The following is a 20,447-nucleotide window of genomic DNA, read 5'->3' on the forward strand; positions in this document are numbered from 1 at the left end:
GATACTAAAGAAAAAACCTGACTTGGTGATTATACACGTTCTTTGTGTTTAACATGCTACCATAAAACGATTTTCAATAAAATTTTGCCCCATTGCGGTCTGATCAGCATTCCGCGCGTGCTTTTGTCAGAGCTTTCAAAACGAGAATGGGCTTGAGCAGCGAAGCGTGCGACTGTACAGTCTACGTCACTATGGACTAGCAATTAGCTGATCGCGCAATAGTTGTTACTTCGGGCGATTTAACTGTAGGCTATGTAGGCTACTGTATGTATGTACATCAAAACATCAGGTTTCAACATCAAAATATCAGACAGTTTGCTCAAAACATCAGATCGGATGTTAGTGTTAACGTGCCTTTTGTTATTGCTGTCGATAGTGACGTATTCTCGAGCAGTGTTTGCACTTTTTGATCATTTTGAAAAAAATTAAAAATAAATGAAACATTGAACTTTGGGCCTTGCCAGTGCTATTGAAAACAAATTTTTTTCGGTAATTTTTTCGGAAATGTATTCTTGAATGTTTAGTTTACGCATTTTAATGCTTAATTCCCGTTTGAAAATTTCATTTAGTATGCCTTTAAGCCTCATCTTGCACGGCGATTTTTGGCTTCCTGTCCAAATGAGATTATAGCGACGTCCACAGTTAGGCACATCGTGACTGCTCAAGCAATTGGGTAACGTTTTGGGTCCCTTTGGGTCACGATCTACTTGCCTCTGCTGGATCTAACTGCTTGCTGACAGAAACTGACTTCGCTTTTGTTCTGAATTGTTGCGTAGTGCTAAATACAACCGGGAGTGATACATTGTGAATAGTGGAGAATTGCAAAAATGTAGGCCTAATCATGGCCTGTTGCACGTTGTGAGAAAGAATGGTACAGGGGGCCTGATCTTCATGAATGATGATGATTAATTGTGAAAATTTTTGGACTGAGAAGCCTCTTTAGAATCTTTAACCTGGCAGTTTCGTATAGGCCTAGGGCCCTAGACTACTAACCACTGCCACAAGCCCAGTCACTGAGATTGGCAGTCAAGTTTCAGCTTATTGTTAAAGTACTCTTGTCTTGTTTGTTTGTTTTTCATATCTTTATCCTGCATTGCGGGAAAGCGGACTTGAGCGCTATGCATCGGTGTACGCCTTCCGACTTACACCTGACCCACGCTGCAGCCGACGGCAATGTCTGTTTCCGGTTGTCTACTCTGCTTATGACTTAAATTTGGTACTATCCATTACTCGAAATCAGGGGCTCTATCCACTTTTAGAATTCGGGGGGGGTGATTTTTGGACAGTGGGCTAAAATCGTCATACCCAGTAAACATTGATTGTTGGGGCAACATTGGCAAGAAGTTGGCCGCAACATTGGCAAGATGCAGACGCCAACATTGGCAATATGTTTTATGCACCATTTGGATACATCTGGCCAGCGTTGGCGTCTGCATCTTGCCACCGTTGGTTTCTGCATCTTGCCAACATTGGATTATGCATTTTGCCAACGCTGGCTTCTGCATCTTGCCAACATTGGCTTCTGCATCTTGCCAACGGTGGCAAAATGTTTTATGCACCATTTGGATGCATCTGGCCAGCGTTGGCGTCTGCATCTTGCCAACGCTGGCTTCTGCATCTTGCCAACGTTGGCTTCTGCATCTAGCCAACATTGGCTTCTGCATCTTACCAACGTTGGCAAAATGTTTTATGCACCATTTGGATGCATCTGGCCAGCGTTGGCGTATGCATCTTGCCACCGTTGGCGTCTGCATCTAGCCAACGACGACTTCTGCATCTAGCCAACGTTGGCTTCTGTATCTGGCCAACGTTGGCAAGATGGCTTGTGCACCATTTTGCTTCATCTGGCGCCTAAATTCTGGTTGACTTTTATGCACCATTTTGCTTCATCTGATCTATTGACTATTGTGATGCCCGCGCTTTGACCAAGGTTGGCCATGCGAAGCAAGCTGGTGCATAAAACATCTGAACAGCATTGGCATCTACATTTGCCAAACGTCTCTGTACTTGAACCTCGCTCATCACCAAAAGTTTATTGTTGAACCTAGCTAATCCTTGGGCGAAAGAACAGCAGCAACACGGATTTATAAGCAACACTTCTCCCTTTGTGACAAAGCAAAGTAACAGCCGAGCTTCGTATATTTTCACATTTATTAGAAACAAGCCACATCAAATCGTATTGATAGATGGAGATTCATTGCACATCAGCAGCTTTTTCTTGTGTATCTTTATCATTGTGAATTCCTGCGAATGAAACAAAAATATTTAATTCAAGAGGGCTGTTTGGCAACAGTGTAGGAATCATAGGCGTAGCCAGGGGGGCAAAAGGGGCCATGCCCCCCCAAATTTTCAAACTTTGGATTTCGAAGTTGAGCCCTTTGTTGAAAATGCAATAAAGTTTGTAGAAATTTATATCGTTTTCCAAGACATCTGGCTATTAACACCCCCAAGGACTTGTTTTACAGAAAGACAGAAAAACACAAGAAACAGAAATTACAGAAAGACACACAGAAAGACACCAATAAATTTTCCAAATCGTAAATCGCCCAAAATTTACGCGATTTACATTTCTTTGAACTAATTTGTGGAAGCAATTTCAGAATGGCTTACTCTGTTGGGCTTTTGTGTAGTTATTGAGTTTTTGTTTAGCTGTGTTTTTGGTGTTCTCTAATTTAGCCGCAGTTTTTGCCAGTTCGTGTGTAAGAGCTATCTTTAATAAGTTAATAGCTGTTTATCTGCTAATAAATTTCATACAAATATTACCCTAAAAGTGTTTTCAGAAAGCGCTATAATCCATTATTTGAGTGTAATTTTTCAAAAATTTTTCGGGGGAGTATGCCCCCGGACCCCCTTAGAATACGCGTGCCTTCGGCACGCTCTAACCCCGCTACCAGTTTTATTGCTTCAACCCACCAGGATACGCCACTGCACATCAAGTGGCGATGGCTTTAAATCAAACACTTTGTTGTTCTCTTCAATTCATCAAATATTTGGCCCCCCCAAAACATTTTTCTGGCTACGCCACTGTGTAGGATTTTGATCAGTTGTCGTTCAGGATACTACGAAGTTAATTGACAATCTGCAATATCAATGTAATATCCCTCTCTCCAACGTGCGTGACAAAAAACTTATCATTCGATTCTGCGCCACGCAGAGCAATAATCAAGTTCCAATACATTCTAATTGCGTGTACAGTAGTTATTCAACAATAGGGTGGGCCGTTTTTGACTTTTTTTCGAAATTCAAAAACGGCTAGTCATAAAAAGTGGCACATGCATGAAAAAATTACGTGTGCAAAATTTCATCAGTTTGGGGGTGCATCTTCTGCCCCCGCAGGGGGGTCAAACTTTCAATTTTTTGAAAAAAAATGGGAAATTTCACTTTCCGTTTTAACATAATTTTTTTTATAATTTTTCTACTGGCTAGTTATAAATTGTAAGTGGGATGTACCCAGAACTTTCCTATGTAAAGGCATGTTCGAAGCTTAAGGTTTACTGCCCCCGCATCGACGACCAAAATGCTGAATTTTCACCCATTTGAGATGCTATTTTGTCATTGCTCAATAAACAAACTTGTCACAAAAGGGCGAGATGGTGTTAACGCTGTACGCTCATTTATGTTTTGTCCATTAACTTTGCAGGATGATACGAATGAGGTACGAACATCAGTACATATTTATGATAAAGCGATACAAAAAAATGAATAACGTTTTGAAGTCAAATTTTAGAGGTGGGCCTAAATTTCAGCAAAATTTGGACCAAATGAATGAATCTGCAAAGCAAAAATATTTGAAATCGGTTGTTGTAGCCTGAGTGCTCCAATTTTCTGCAATGTACTTGCCCGCAGGAAAATCGTGTCCCTGTTACAGAACAACAGTTCCTTCTTGATCAAAGAACAACTCGCATAATGGTGATTGATAAACATGATAAATCGGCCACAAAATCTAATTTTAAACGTTTTCTGAGGAGAGTCGCGAGATCAGAACAATTCCGTTCTTTACGTGAAGACCCAGGAGCAGGCACAAGTAGCGCTTTGGTTAAAACACCTTTAACTTCTTATGCAAGCTCAGAAACTTTGTCATCCAATGAAGAACACTGCGAAGATTTTGATTATCAACCCAGTTTTGCCTTGGAAAACCCCAGAAAAAGCAAGGTTACTTCCAGTTTAGTAGTATTTGCTGAATCATGCGATCGTACTAGTATTTCCGATAGGTCTGCAGCACTTATTGCTTCATCATTTCTACAAAATGCGGGAGTTGTAACGGATAGCGAATCTCAATCAGTCATAGATAAAAGCAAAGTGAGCAGAGCGAGGAAAAAAATGAGGTTTACAACTCAAATGGAAAGTAGGCCTATCATGAGCATAAATTTGCAAAGCATATATTTTGATGGCCGAAAAGATTAAATCATCAAACAAAATGAAATTGCTGGGCGACTTCGAAAACATTTCGCAGTTGAAGAGCACAATACTTTACTTGAGGAGCCAAGTTCTCATTTCAATGGTCATTTTACTGTAGCCAACTGATCTAATGTGTCAATAGCTACCGGGATTCTTGAATATCTTGGATCCAATAAAATTAGCTACGATAATGTAATGGCAATTGGATGCGATGGAACCGCAATAAACACAGATCAAAAAGGCGTCGTGATAAAGCTCCTGGAAGATCATTTCCAAAAGCCACTTTAATGGTTAATATGCCTACTCCATAGTAATGAATTGCCTAATTAGGCATCTTATAAAAGATATGGCAATACTAGCAGACCTGATAGCTTCACTGGGCCCAACATTATAAAGCAGCTAGCCACTGTCACACAACCAGATGTTGTAAAATATAAAGCAGTTCCGGCACCAGAGATTGAAATTGATGAAAATGACCTCAGCACTGACCAAAAATATCTTCTACACATGCATTGCACAGAACAGTGAAAATTGGAGATATATCAATTCATTTCGCTTATAGGAGTCCAGGTATGATGAACCACTCAAGATGGTTAAACACAGCCAATAGAATTCTACGTTTATATGTTGCATCTAACGCGTCAGCTGTATTAGTAGAACGTGTGGACTATATTATGAATGTTTATATTCCAGTATGATTTGCCATTATAAAGAAAAGCAATTTCACTAATGGCCAAAAACATTTCTTTAAAATTCTACACTCTGCTCAGAAGCTATCGAATAAATCTCGCAATATCCTCAACAAAGTAATATAGAGGAATATGTTTTATGCCCATCCTGAAAACATTTTGATTGCAATCATATGTTATACCAAAGAGTATGTAAGGAAACTAGGATGGAGAAGAATTTTCAATTTAAGAATATTATCACCTCACAGCACTCGTCAGCAAAAATTCACCCTGTCAATATTGCAGTTCAGTTCCGAACGTTACTTTGAGATGATAGACTGGCAAAATATTCCAGTTACGGAACCCCCCCCAGCGATGTGTGGTGTTGACAGCAATGTGATAAAAGAGCACATCAAAACAAAGATGCCTTCACAGCAGTTGTTTTCTACGTTTTCTCTGCCACACACAACAGATGCTCATCACGTGTGGTGGATAGCGTTGAAAGAGATGGGTAGCCTACATTAAAGCAATATTACAATCAAGGAAAAAAAATCCTAGGTTCCAGTCAAAACAAGATTTTATGATTCATTAGACTTCAGCCAGAACTAAATTTGAGCAAAATCTGGGGAACTGGCTAAAAGACCTTGTTGTTTGTTGTATTTTTGACACAATTTCGTTTTTTTTTTGTTAACACAAGTTCTTTTTTATCGTTACATTGCTGTCAAACAAAGTTTACTCTTGCATGTGGTTCTGTAGTAGCCTATCAAGTGAACGTTTAATGGTTTGTAAATGACAAATTTGTGTAAACAAAATCATGATAACAATTCACGTGGAACTGTACAGTACATTTCATTTACGGAACCTGCAGATCATATTGCTTTTATTCTGAAGTAAATTATAGGATTGCGTTTTATAGCCGCAACTGATCAAACGTAGCCTACTGTTGCTTTTAATTTAAGCAAGATTACGTCTTATAGTTTGTCAGTTCATATCATCCTGGAAAGGTAGTGGACAGAACATAAATGAGCGTACAGCGTTAACACCATCTCGCCCTTTTGCGACAAGTTTGTTTATTGAGCAATGACAAAATAGCATCTCAAATTGGTGAAAATTCAGCATTTTTGTCGTCGATGCGGGGGCAGTAAACCTTAAGCTTCGAACATGCCTTTACATAGGAAAGTTCTGGGTACATCCCACTTACAATTTATAACTAGCCAGTAGAAAAATTATAAAAAAAATTATGTTAAAATGGAAAGTGAAATTTCCTATTTTTTTTCTAAAAATTGAAAGTTTGACCCCCCTGCGGGGGCAGAAGATGCACCCCCAAACTGATGAAATTTTGCACACGTAATTTTTTCATGCATGTGCCACTTTTTATGACTAGCCGTTTTTGAATTTCGAAAAAAAGTCAAAAACGGCCCACCCTATTCAACAACTAAAGCAACACATGCGCTGTTGTCTTTCAAACATATAACAAGCTCACCAAAAGTTAGTTTTTGCCGTTTTCAGCCACCTTGCCTGTCCTTCCAATTTCGAAATCACTCTGAAACTCTTCATCAATTTGCTGCACGGCAGCAGCTTTGTCGTGCGCCATCACCATGTCTAATCATGAAAGTAAAAAAAGAAGTGTTAAATCAGTATATAAATGCCGACATAGCCTACTAACCACCATGTTCGTTGTTCACATCAATGCGAATACACCACTAAAACATTTTCATACATTACTCAATACTCTTCACAATTACATCACATTAATCAAAAGAACAAAATGGCATAGTTATGACATAATCATTTAGTCGTAGTAAAAACATTTATCCGTACTCACCAAGAACAATCTTTTTCAGATTCTTTTTTAAACAATCAAACGAGTGCTTAGACTTCACGACGTTTTTTTTTCCTTTCTTTTTTCTCGACATGCTTTGAACTGTGTTGTGTTCGATAATAATAGTTGGTAATAAGTCCACTGATACAATCGCTTGCATTTTTGCCAACAGCTTGACTTAAATTTGCTATCTGCAAAATGTAAATCGAATGTAATGACAGAGGTTTCATCCATCATATTAAAAAGCTTCAGCACTTGTTACAGACATTTTCGACTGTTACAAATGACAGCCAACGTTTAAAGTTTATTTCGGGATTCCAGTCGTCTGTTTTGTTGCGTATGTAGGTCGCAGTGTAGGCTACTGTAGGCTGTGTTGTCGAAATGGGCGCAGAATAAAACATGTTATTATTATTATTATTCAGTTGACGGCAATGAAAGCTACATTTGCAAATACTCTACAACCATCACAGACCTATCCACACGACATAAAAATACAAACACATTCAAGCAGTCAGGCAAACACTGCCGGAGCAGCAAAATCAAAGATTGAGCAGAACCCTACACATGTTGTGGGACATCACAAGCTCTGCTACTTTGCTGACATCTTCTTAGCACTCATCTAGAAACACTGGCACTAAATTTGTCACGAGAATATTTCATATGAAAGTTTTCCATTGGTCATTGAGTTTTATAACTTTCTCTAAATTGAGTTTTATAACTTTCTTTAAATTGTGTAAACGTAGCCTAGTGACAAAAACGACTTTACACAATTATTTCAGGTTCAATGAATAAAAGACATTCACTTACCAGGTTTTCATAAACATTGTCGTAAGTCATTCCTATAGTTTCATTTTGATCATTTCTAAAACTTCTTTCGGCCGTAATAGGCCTATCTCAATTGAATTCGATTTTTTATATTTTCGATGCAAGAAGCGAAAATTCCTCTTAGCGCTGTTCACATAAGCATTGTGCTTTCGGCTCTCCACGTAATTGTGTATTGAGCACAACCGCCATGATTGAACAGTCGAAGTGAATCGAGTGACGTCATAATCCCTTTAGCAAAGGATTACGTCATGGCCTTTGTCTTCCTTCATAAAAAAACCAAGTTCTTCTGCTAAATTGCATCTCCTCACGTTGATATAACACATCGCCGCATTCTAAAGCTTTGTTGCCTCTTTCACTTCAACGCGTCATATTGCCCAGTCAAAGTTTAAGTAGTGACGTCATAATGGAGTTTTCACAACAATTATTGTGCCTGCAGTATTGTTCTATGCACCGCGAGAGGAGAAAAAACGATTCGCCGCATCGTTGAAAGTAAAAGTAGCGATCGTTTTGTGAAATCTCGCTTCAAGAAATTGAGGAGAGATTTCGACGCAACATGACTGCTCCTGAAGCTGGCCTATTGTGCAAGCTTTGCTACATTTAAAGTAAAGACGCCCCTTTGTTGGCGACACGAGAATCTCACCCACGTGGTCAAAATCAGACAGTGAGCGAGACTGCTCTCAGAACAAAATCTGCATCAATACTGCATCAGTGATACTGCATCAATCGATTTTTTTTACATTGATTCAGCGTCTGCAGACAGGTCAGCAGCGCGGCGGCAGTGCAGCCGCAACTCAATGATTACATGATCACCACAATCATGCTGCTGTGTCGAGTGCTACTAAACATCAACAAGTGAATTCGATTAAGCTTACAAGTTGTTTTAAATTTTCTTGAACTGCACGCAAATTTTGAGGTTAGTCCTGAAAAAATGTTTTCAAAAATATTACAAAACATTTTAGTATAGTTAAACTTGAAAATTAAAAAAGCTTTTGTAGAACACAAGAAAAAAATGAAGACCTGGCAACTTGAATTAGCAACCACGTTTTTAAGTTTATCGCTTGTTAGTTACCTTACCAACGTCTGCAGACGTTGAATCAATGTAAAAAGAACGGATTATGCTAGTTGGGTATTGCAGGCGCCAAAGCCTAAACTTTCTGGAAGTGTTCTCTGAATCACAAGACATTTATTGCACTAAATTATCTGAAGCAATTGAATATGAACAAACGATTTTTATCATGGCGTTGTTGGTACAAGAATACGGTATGCGAAAGAAACTGTGTTTTTCCACTAAACCACATGAGTCATTTAGTTAAAGAGTCATTTTATTGTTGGCTATTAATATTTTCAAAGAATAAATCCAGTGAAGCTGAAATAAAGTAGCCAACGTTGCAATTGTTTATTTTGTAGAAACGCGTAGGGCGAATGGAAACTTTAAACTGGTTCGGTATCAAGCACGTTATCGCGTTCGCGTTTTGTTGCTCCTACCTTTTTCTAGACCTCTGCTCCGTTTGGCATAAACAAACTTGGCAAACTGTTGGCTACACTTCTGACCAACGCTGGTCTTAAATATTCATAGTATACTTGTACGGTATCAGAAAATAATAACAGCATTGATAGCCTATTATAAAAATGTAAAATTGTAGCAAAATCATGGTATACATTTGCATAATTTTAAAGAAAACACCGAAATTGTTATGAATTGGCACAACGCTGGCAATGCTTCTGACCGATGTTAGCCAACCACACAACTGTGTTTTGAAGCAATACCACATGAAAAGAGGTTTGTGTTAGTAATTTTACAGATTAAAACAAATAAACCTGAAATAAAATCTTTGAGACCTTTTTGAACGCATGATAAGAAATAAGTTATTGAAATTGATGGCGTATTGTTGGCAACATGTTGGACATAATTGCCAATCTTGTGCCCTCACATCCAGCATATAGGCGACATTGCAATTGTTTATTTTGTGGAAACGTGTAGGGCAAATGGAAACTTAAACTGTTTCAGTATCAAGCACGGAATCACGTTCGCGTTTCTGTTGCTCCAGCCTTTTTCTAGACCTCTGCTCAGTTTGGCATAAACAAACTAAAATGAAACTACTTTGTTGGCAAACTGTTGGCTACCCTTCTGACCAACGCTGGTCTTAAGTATTCATAGTATACTTGTACGGTATCAGAAAATAATAACAGCATTGATAGCCTATTATTAAAATGTAAAATTGTAGCAAAATGATGGTATACATTTGCATAATTTTGAAGAAAACCCCGAAATTGTTATGAATTGGCACAACGCTGGCAATGCTTCTGACCGATGTCAGCCAATCACACAACTGTGTTTTGAAGCAATACCACATGAAAAGAGGTTTGTGTTAGTATTTTTACAGTTTAAAACAAATAAACCTGAAACAAAATCTTTAAGACCTTTTTGAACGCATAATAAGAAGTATTGAAATTGTTGGCGTAATGTTGGCAATGTTGGCAAAATGTTGGACAAAATTGCCAGCCTTGTGCCAACATACCCAGCATATAGCCGACGCTGGCCCAGCAATCAATGTTTGCTGGGTAGTCATTTCAACTTCTGGGGGGCTGCGCCCCCCAGACCCCCCATTGCAGCATCAGCTTCTTTCTGATCGAAGCATAGGGTTTCCAAGTCGTTTCACAAAGTATGTTTCGGAAAGGGCATTTTTGGGTAAGCAAACTGGTAGTCACTTAACAAGAAATATTTCTGGCACTGCAAATGAAAACTCGAACCAATCATAAACTACGTTTTCCGTGACGTGAAAAAGGGCGAAAAGAAGATGATACAAAGCAAACTAAGTGCTGGATTTTCTATCAGCTGTTTTTTTGTTTGTTTATTTGTTTTTCATATTTTTACCCTGCATTGCGAGAAAGCGGACTTGAACGCTATGCATCGGTGTACGCCTTCTGACGTACACCTGACCCACGCTGCAGCCGACGGCAATGTCTGTTTCCGGTTGTCTACTCTACTTATGACTTAAATTTGGTACTACCCATTACTCGAAATCGATCACTGAGTAGAGGCAATTATACTCATAGTGAAATTTCTTCCCCAGAGAAACAACAGCAAGTGCGGGTGGGTGGAGTCGAACATTCAGGCTCTCGACTGCGAGCCCAACGCGCTAACCACTCGGCCACTGCTGCCGACTAAGTTGGCAGCTGGTTGGCTGTTTAGGGGTTAGGGTTAGAAAGTAGTCATATCATTGACGTGGGTTCGATTCTCACAACTGCTATTGCTCTTTTTTCTTCTGTAATTACCAAATAAAGTTCAAAACAAAGATTAACTCTCTGGCTAAGTGCGAGAAAGGTTACAATTGGACGGTAGCCTCTTATAACATGTTCTGATTGGTTGGCGGTGTCATTCTAGTCATTTGCAGTGGCAGAATATTTTCTTGTTAAAGTGGCTGCCAAGCAAACTAAGAACACAGTGTAAACGCCTGGCTCGTAGTTCAGGGTTGCCAAACCAAAAAATCATATTGAAATGAAATATATGTTCATATTAATAAAAAATTCAAAATGTGCTAACAGCGAAAATATATTTTTCAAAATTTGATCAATAAAATATCACAAAACCTTTTCAAAGCCAAATGAGTGGGGGGGGTGATTTTGCATTGATCACCCCCCCACTCCAATTAGTGGGGGGGTGATCACCCCCCTCACCCCCCCTTGGATATAGCCCATGCTCGAAATCGATCACTGGGTAGAGGCAATTATCGTAAAGTTTCTTGCCCAGAGAAACAACTGTAAATAATAATAATCTGTAAATAATTCCATCCACTAGGTGCCGCTGAATGGAGAGTTGTTCTTGAAATAAGCTGCTCAAGTAAAGTACCTGAAAGTTGAACCTTGATCTTGCAGTTTCTTCGTTCATAAAGGAGAGCTTACCATACTAAACAATTGCAAATAAACAGGAGCCTTGTTATTTCATACGAAAAAGAGAAAAACCGTTTGTTATTCAGCTGCTCAAGCAGAGCTTGATTGAATGTAGGCGACAGTGATAGTAGGCGTAGTGGAGTTTTTTTCCTTGTCGATAACTGTTTGAAACTAACACACATCTTAACTCTTTGCTCAAAGGCTTGTTTTGGTATTCAACAGTTCTGAAGTCGAGTCAGTGACGCTTTTCTTCGGTATTGATTTATTCAACATTTAGAATCACTTTTAAATTTGTTGCAGTTGCTCTTGTTAGGTATTGAACCAACGTCCTTCCAAGCGCCGTCCGTGTATTGCCAATCCCGAAGAAACTTTTTATTGTGTTATCTTCTTGTTTCTAATATCGAAAAAGTATGGGGCAGGGATATCTTGACACTACGAGATGCGAAACTCGAAATCTGCCCGTCCAACTGAAGGGTTAACTATGCTGTCTACATTGTATTAAACCATGCCGTGTTACTGCATCAGAATGTTTGTTTTGCACTGGCTGTTTTCACTTGATCGTTTCATTAAAGTAGTATTTGTTTTCCATGTAACTTTATTGGCAATAAACTCATGAAATATTAATAATTTTGTAAAAAACATAACAAATAGGTCTACCACTTTAATGAAACGATTAAGTGAAAACAGCCAGTGCATAACACATTCTCATGCAGTAACACGGCATTGTGCAATACGATGTAGACAGCATAGTTAGCCCTTCGGTTGGACGCCAATAGACGGGCAGATTTCGAGTTTCGCATCCCGTAGTGCAGTGCTTCTCAACCTTTATTTGTGGCAACCCAAAAATTAAGGTTAAATTAATAGCGAAGATTTGGCGACCCTATTTCCAAAACTACGTTTTGTAAGCATTAGAGATGCAACAAACCCAAAATTTTTATCCGCACACCGCAAATGAATCATCTATCCGCACACCGCACCGCAATTTATCTGGAACTTTGACACTGCACCGCACCGCACACCGCAAATTACAAAATTTTCAAAAAACATTTTAACGCGCTATTTTTTAGAAAGTCAATTGTTGCAAAAAGCACCCATGGCATATAGGCTACTATACCGGTAACTGGTAGTCTGGTACGGTAACCTACCGGTACCAGTACAGTTGTGCACTAATTGACTAGGCTAACCAGATCATCAGCAATGCATCTAAGTTCTAAGACATCATGCTTTTTCAAATAGAATGTTCCTGGATCCAGTATCAGGACTTTTGAACATTTTTTGTAAGCAATAATGCAATTTTAATGTCAGTGGCTGTATGAACTACACACACAAGAGTAACACTTATAGCCTGAACTCACTGGGCTAACTGTTATAGTAACTAATGCGGTAGTTGCGCTAGGCCTATAGCCTGGTAACTGAGCTGATCAGCTAGGCTATAACCAAAAACACTCGTACAACTTCAATCACAAGCCAACCCCAAAAACCCTGTCAACTGGAAGCCATTTGCATAGCTTTCCAGCTTAGGGTTTCCGAAGAAAAAAAAACTGATCCGTGTTTCCAATTTAAATTTGAAGTTTCATAACTGATTTTCTTGAAAAGTTGAAAGTTTACGTTTACGAAAGTTCAATTTCTTGAAAGTTTACGCGGCAAGCGGCGCGGCGCGGCTTTATCATTTCAACCTTCCACGCGGCGCGGCACGCGGCGAAAAAGTCAAAAGCGGCCGCGTACGCAGCGCGGCACGGCGCGGCTTGCATCACTAATAAGCATGATAAAATGAGCCACATTCGTATATAACACGGTTAAACATAACAACAAAGTGTCGAATTTAATTAATGTGAGCCAATTGACTTTGTATTGTTTCAACAACTTGTCAAAATTTGGACCTATCTTGCTCAGTGCCAATCTCATGTCATCTTCAGGTTGAAGACAATTTCTTTCCTTTGTTTTGATGTGAGTAAGCGCAGAAAACCCGCTCTCACACAGGCAAGTAGTAACAAATGGCAGGAGAGCTTTTACTACGTGCATGCCGATAACAGTCTTTTCATTCTTGAATTTTGTCCAAAATTGTCCAAGGGTTTCTTTCTTAAAACAGTTCATCAACGCACTGTCGCACTGAATGTCAATATACTCCTCTTAAAATCCAAAAATGCTTTGGTAGTTTTCAGGCAGGGTATTAACATCAATAGCCAATGGATTGCGCACTCATTCCAAATCCTTTGCAATTTTAGGGATAATCAAATTAAATTCTCGTATCAATGAACCCAAATGCCTTTCTTTGACAAGCTGGACATCGTCAAAGCCTACCTCCGTATCTACCAGTAACTAATTCAAAACAGTAGCCTAAATGTTGTTGTTTTCTGGGACACGATCTTCCTCTTCCACAACTTCAGCTTTTCTGTAAAAGCAATCATATTTTCAGATACATCGACCAACATTATGTTTGGTCCTTGCAAAGATTTATTCAAGATGTTCAGCTGCGAAAATATATCAGAAAGATACGCCATAAACAAAAGCCACTTTTGATCAGCAAATTTTTCTGCCAAGCTACGCTTCTTATTTATCAAAAATTTCCTCACCTCCTTGCGCAGAGTTACAAATCTCTCCAGTACTTTGCCACGAGATAATCATATCAGAAAAGTTCAACAGATGTCTGTATTCTGCATTAAAATCTTTGCATAATATTTCAAACAATCGTGAGTTCAGTGATTTGGCCTTTATGAAGTTGATGATGTGAATTACATCTTGCATGTCAGTGGAAATTACGAAAACTACAGTAGGCTTATAGTGGTAGATTTACGAAATTACGAAAACTACAGTTTTAATTTTTCTCAAGAGACATTATCTTTTATCACCACATCTTACAGCGACCCAGCCAAATGAAACGGCGACCCAATTTTGGGTCGCGACCCAGGAGTTAAGAAGCACTGCCGTAGTGTCAAGGTATGGGGCAATACTGGTATGGGGCAATACTTATGTAGCTTAATATCAAATAAACACAGGGAATTAGGCTACTTATTTTGAGAAGTCCAAGTTTAACATGACACATTGTCAACGTCATTACTGAAAGTTTCATGTTACAGCGTTTTTACAGCCCCCGTGACTATAATAATAACACTTAAGCTTAATAGAACACGAACATCTTTTTTAATTTGAAAATGAATTAGGCTACGTGAAGTTAAAACGATAAAACATTTAAAATGATTTTAGCCAAAAAATCTAACGACGACGCCCTCAAAATTTCAAACAATGCACAAATAAGAACTTCTGCACTTGGTTTCCGTAATCAAGTGTTCAAAAATGTAATAGTTAATTTAAATCAAACTAAAAAAGTATGCCTTACTCTTGCGCACTGCAATTAAAAAATTCAGAGTTAATCATGGCATTTCAGGGTTAGAAATAAACTGTTTGCATTTGATATGATATTAAAGTTTAATGAGGGGATATTGCCAATAAATGATAGAATTTGTTTGTGTTGATTCAGAAGTCTTGCCAAGCAAGCCTAAACAACAAAATAACAAAAAAGCGGTGAGGTTTTTTAAACTTGTCACTTCGTGCTACTTATAGCATTGATTCATTATTATCGCTGTTATTATCATCAAATGTTTAATTTTTATGGTTGTGGCGTGGGTCATTTCCATCAGAAATCGAATGAAAACGATTGAACATGTGCATACATGCTTTCATACCCCAAAGGCAGTAATTCTCAACCGGGGCCCTCAAGCATTCTTCCTGCGGCCCTCATCGATGCAGCAAAAATATTATTTGTGCTAGCAGAACAGCCCAAAATGGTGAAAATACATGGTTGTCACATAACTTCTGTGCTAGCATAGAAAATGGCTTATAATAACTTTTCTCTACACTATGGATACAGAGCGATTTGTTGTGTTTATCAGAAGAATTACGCCAGACTTTAACATTTGCGAGCAATTTCTCACTTTCACGACACAACAAAAGGAATAGGCTATTTCCTGTATGTTTCATGTAGCCTATGTCGTTCTACAGTAGAATCACATTTATACACTGCGTTTAGTACAACAGATGAGGGTACTTCCATGTTTGGGAAAAATCAAGGTCTTCATGGACTTACGACTTCATGGACAAGGACAACACATGGCGTGAAGAGGATACTTACCTGTGTGATGTGGCACCACTGCATTTTGCACCAATAAAATATCGTTGTTAAGTCGCTGAAGATGTCAAGGTGATAGGAATCGTAACATCAACAGTAAGTTGGATTCGTGCAAATGCGCTTGATTATTATCGCAAGTTGGGAAAGGTCGGGCCTGTAAGCTGCTTTTGTCTATTTGAAGCATATCTTCCACATTTTTTAATATTTTTCTCTAAAACTTGGTTTTGTAATGCCTTTTCACATAGCCTACTTTACAACAAAAGCACAAGCTATCATTTCAGCAATTGTTTAATTTGCGCTTAAAAACATAAACACGCGCCAGTGACTCATCCGTCCCAACATGTAAGGAGCGATAAGACACGTGTAGTGACCCACAAGACACAGTTGCTTTATGAACAAATAATACATTTTTGCAAAAAAAACTACTATGTCATATTTAAAGATACAGTTCTAAGAGTTAATTTGTGCTTTGTTTGTTTGTTATATCTTTATCCTGCATTGCGAGAAAGCGAACTTGAGCGCTATGCATCGGTGTACGCCTTCCGACGTACACCTGACCCACGCTGCAGCCGACGGCAATGTCTGTTTCCGGTTGTCTACTCTACTTATGACTTAAATTTGGTACTACCCATTACTCGAAATCGATCACTGGGTAAAGGCAATTATCGTAAAGTTTCTTGCCCAGAGAAACAACAGCAAGTGCGGGTGGCTGGAGTCGAACATGCAGGCTCTCGACTGCGAGCCCAACGCGCTAACCACTTGGCCACTGCTGCCGATAATGCTTAATTCTATTCTGTGTCAAATCAATGTTTTCATACAATAAATTTATTCAATTATTTCTGCATCAAATCAATGCTTTCAAACCATAACTTTCAAAATAAGCGATAGAAGCTTAAAATGATTGCTTGGAATGGGTTTTCAGAATTGTTGTATAAAATGGCATAGCCTACAACTTGTCAAAAGTGTTTTGTGTATCCTAATAAAATACAAAAAAATTAAAAAAAAAAAAAAAAGTACAGTAGCTATTTTATACAATGACCACTGACACCAATATATCAGAGCTTGCAGGTCCCAACTCAAGATTACTCAAGGGTCCGACCTGATGTTTGGAAAATGAAACAACATAAACACTGCTCAGAAAAAAATAGCATTACCATCTAAAAAAGTCGGTTTAATTATATCATAGTTCATAATACATTAACTATCACGAAAAAAATCCTAAACATTTCTCGCGCAACAAATCAATTATTTTAACACACATCTGGCCCCAAAACATAACTTTTTCAATACAAAAACAACACATCTTCATGGCTCTTCTTGGCTCTTTAACTTTCAACACAATTTTAACAAAAAGATTAACGAAAAGTTATTCAAGCATAAAAACATAACGTCATCTAAAATCGTGATCAAACTAATTTATATCGAAAAAGGGGGTGAATCATGGCTCCCACTATGATCATAGGTCCAGACCTTTCTCTTTAAGCAATTTTTGGAAGATATTGATGCTGACTACGGAGAAGATATTGATGCTGACTGCTCGCGTTCACTGCCGTTTGGTGGTTAAGACAGAGCACCAAGTCAATAGATCATTTGAACGTAGCCTACACTAGGTTTATTAGCAACATGATTGATAAATTTAAAAGTCGCATTAACGGTGTCAATTCTTTTCTGCTTCTGATGAAAGTATTTGCAACACCTATAGCTAGGGCAATAGATGCAGCCACCACTTCCAATGATTTTAGCTGGAGCGGCTAGATTTGTAGTCAGATGTAAAGCTGACATAAGCATGCAAATGTGATCATCTACTTCACTTTTGAAGTCGAATCTTCGAGAGAAAGTATCCTAACTGCTCACTTGATAACAAATGCACTGAAAATGCCTCTGTTCAATTACGTGTTTTCAGCAGTTTTCAGCAAAATGCTTAGAATTAAAACCTAATAAGTTATCACAACTGATTGATGAACCACCATTTTAAACAGTTTTTGAGCCTACCCCTCAATTTGGAAAAATTATTGAAAGTCCAAGCCAACATCAAGTTTCACATCAAATCAGATTTTCTTTTTTGAATTCTTTACAAAATGGACGTATTAAATTTGGCCCCGCACTGAAAAAGGTTAAGAATCACTACCCAAAATCACTTTTTGAAATAGTAGCAATCAAAATTAGAAAAAAAGATTAAAAAGTGAAACATTCAAGAAGGTCCATTCATCAGGAAAATAAATGCCATTTGAAGGATGCGATTTAGGACTTCAAATAATCCTCTTCGGGAATTCATGCTACGCCAACTCTAGATATTAAAGTGACGATTCACAATCAAATAAAACCTTTTCATAATCGGCTGCTTTGTTACTTTGTTGTGTTAAGTATTCGGTGAAACATCTCACTACACTGATTACGTATACTTCCTCTTACGCATCACGATGACTGTTGTATTGGAGGCTTTTGTGATTCGTATAATCAGTTTGATCACGTGATCATATATATGATTCTATGTTGTGGGTGTATCTTCCGGCTTGCTCACAATGTATGCTGAAAACATAGCGGATCGAACCTGCAGTGAAGAATAAGACGTGTCCTAACAAAAAAGTATTTGATCTCATTTTATTTAATCTGTTGGCCTAGAGGCCTCTATAGGCCTAATCTATGTGTATAGTTGAAAGTAAAATCGATAACTCTTTCTTGGAGAACAGATGTATGAATCTTTTTTTACTAGTGTGGTAGTCTTGAATAGTTTCATTCAGTGCATTTTTGCTTTATGAGTTTGCCAGACAAAGGACGGAATTGCAATCAAAAACTGTCAAGCGGACTTGACTACCAATATTAGTCAAGTCGTGATGTCTAGCTTACGTTGCAGGCTTACTGTAGCCTAATTGTGATGAACAGTAAAATCTCAGATTGCTTTTGAACAAAATGTGGTATGAAATTGTACACTCATTATTCTGTAGCACAGTGGTTCCCAACCGGGGTGCCGCGGCACCCTGGGGTGCCAATTACAATGCTCAAGGGTGCCGCGAGATATTGCAATACTGCGGCCCATTCTTTATTTTAACTTTAACCCGTTAAGTGTGGAATTTATTTATTTAGTTTAACTCTAATCCACGGTAAGCCTTTGTTTTCTCGCCCAGGAAAAACAGCGTGAAAGAGATTTTGACTGGATGCTGTTTTTTCCATAAAAACGTTTGAAACGCATCATTATTGCAGGTTTCATGATTTTATTTTGCGTTTCACGGAGCACAAAGTCAAATTGCAGTGATGGATTATCGGATTATGTGACCCAGCAAGATTATAAATTGCACTATTGTTTGCGAACCATTATAAAATAGGAAACTGTTCCATGGGGGATAGCTTACATATAGTCGGGATAGCTTACATGTAAGCTATCGCACTGTTACCTGTGCGATAGCTTACATAGCTAATCGAGAAAAGGCTAAGTTATAATTGATTTGTTCTTTATACTTATGAATACATTTTGTGAATTGCTTTGCGATTTCAATTGGGTCTCCAAATTAGTGGATTTTCCGTACAAACGAACATTAAAACTAAAAAACGAGAACGACTGCTTGTAGTCGAGGAAGAAATGTGGGTGGCTTTGTCGAATGTGCCTTGAGATATTAAGGGACTTTGTGCAAGAAGTCAAGCCCAAATTTCACACTAACTTTTGAATAAATACATTTATTTACGCGCGTTATACTGTACAACTCATTCTGTGTTATTTCATACAGTTATTTGAAATACAGAAATCTCATAAAATTGACCTAGTTTTGCCAGGGTGCCGCAAACTATTTATCTCTTTGATAGGGTGCCGCAAGGTCAAAAAGGTTGGGAAACACTGCTGTAGCACATTATTTTATTGTAAAACACGCAAACAAAACAGATAGACTCCTGTGAAAACATCGTAGTTAACTTTTCTTGCATGTAGCTCAATTTAAGTTTGGTTGTTCTATGGTTTGTGCACAAGACGTAGAAACTCATTTTCGCTGGTAACCGGCAACGCTGCAATATAAAATATGCCAGAAAACCCCAATCATAAAAACGTCTTTGGTATAAAGTAATTTATGGATGATGTTAATAAAGTTTACTTCAAATTAGGTCTCAGCACTCGGTCGTCTAAAACAGGTGTTGTTTTTGTATAGTTTCAACGTCTGGCGACTCTGTAGTAGGCAATGAAAACAACGAAACTGTAGCCTACTGTAGAATAGAACTGCTCCAAACAAACGAAATTGGAAGTTAAACTATTTGTAATTGGGTAGCCTATATATGAAACTTATTTGTGCTCTTGCATCATATTATTCAAATGTTTAGTGGTAATTTGTTGTTATATTTTGAATAGTAGCCTATCCCGACATTTCTATTACATTTCATCGACTGTTGGAAACGCTGCACAAGATGGGTTAACTTTCAACACTATTTTTTGTATCATATTGAGTAGAAGAAAGGTTTACTTAGGAGACAAATGTAAAACATTGAAACAGTTACTTCTTGTTAGTATCAAGTATCTTAGCTTGAATGCTCAGCTGGGGTTAAATTACGATCGTAGAGTTGATGAAAACAAACCAAATTAAATAATCATAAAGAAACCGCAGCGCACGTGTGCCGTGGTATTGTACAAGGTGTTGGTGGTAAAATTACCCAAAGCTAAATAATGAGGCAAGATAGTTTATTTTCTCTAGAATCTAGATAGCTACAATATTAAGTAGCAAAATCTTTCTCTTTATAG

General features: G+C 38.2%; 1 long non-coding RNA gene across 2 annotated transcripts; it reads right to left on the reverse strand.

Moving 5' to 3' along the window:
• Nucleotides 1–2,118: 2,118 nt before the first annotated feature.
• LOC145769301 (uncharacterized) lies at nucleotides 2,119–11,606 on the reverse strand. Of its 2 annotated transcripts, none has more exons than XR_014289003.1 (4): nucleotides 11,564–11,606; nucleotides 6,892–7,079; nucleotides 6,550–6,668; nucleotides 2,119–2,244 (listed from the first exon to the last, which is right to left on the reverse strand). It is a non-coding gene; the product is annotated as an uncharacterized LOC145769301 (long non-coding RNA). The 2 variants fall into 2 exon arrangements; XR_014289002.1 differs by lacking the exon at nucleotides 11,564–11,606 and adding an exon at nucleotides 7,696–10,184.
• Nucleotides 11,607–20,447: the final 8,841 nt, after the last annotated feature.

The sequence above is a fragment of the Aplidium turbinatum genome, chromosome 4 (genome assembly GCF_918807975.1).
Source record: "Aplidium turbinatum chromosome 4, kaAplTurb1.1, whole genome shotgun sequence".
NCBI lineage: Eukaryota > Metazoa > Chordata > Ascidiacea > Aplousobranchia > Polyclinidae > Aplidium > Aplidium turbinatum.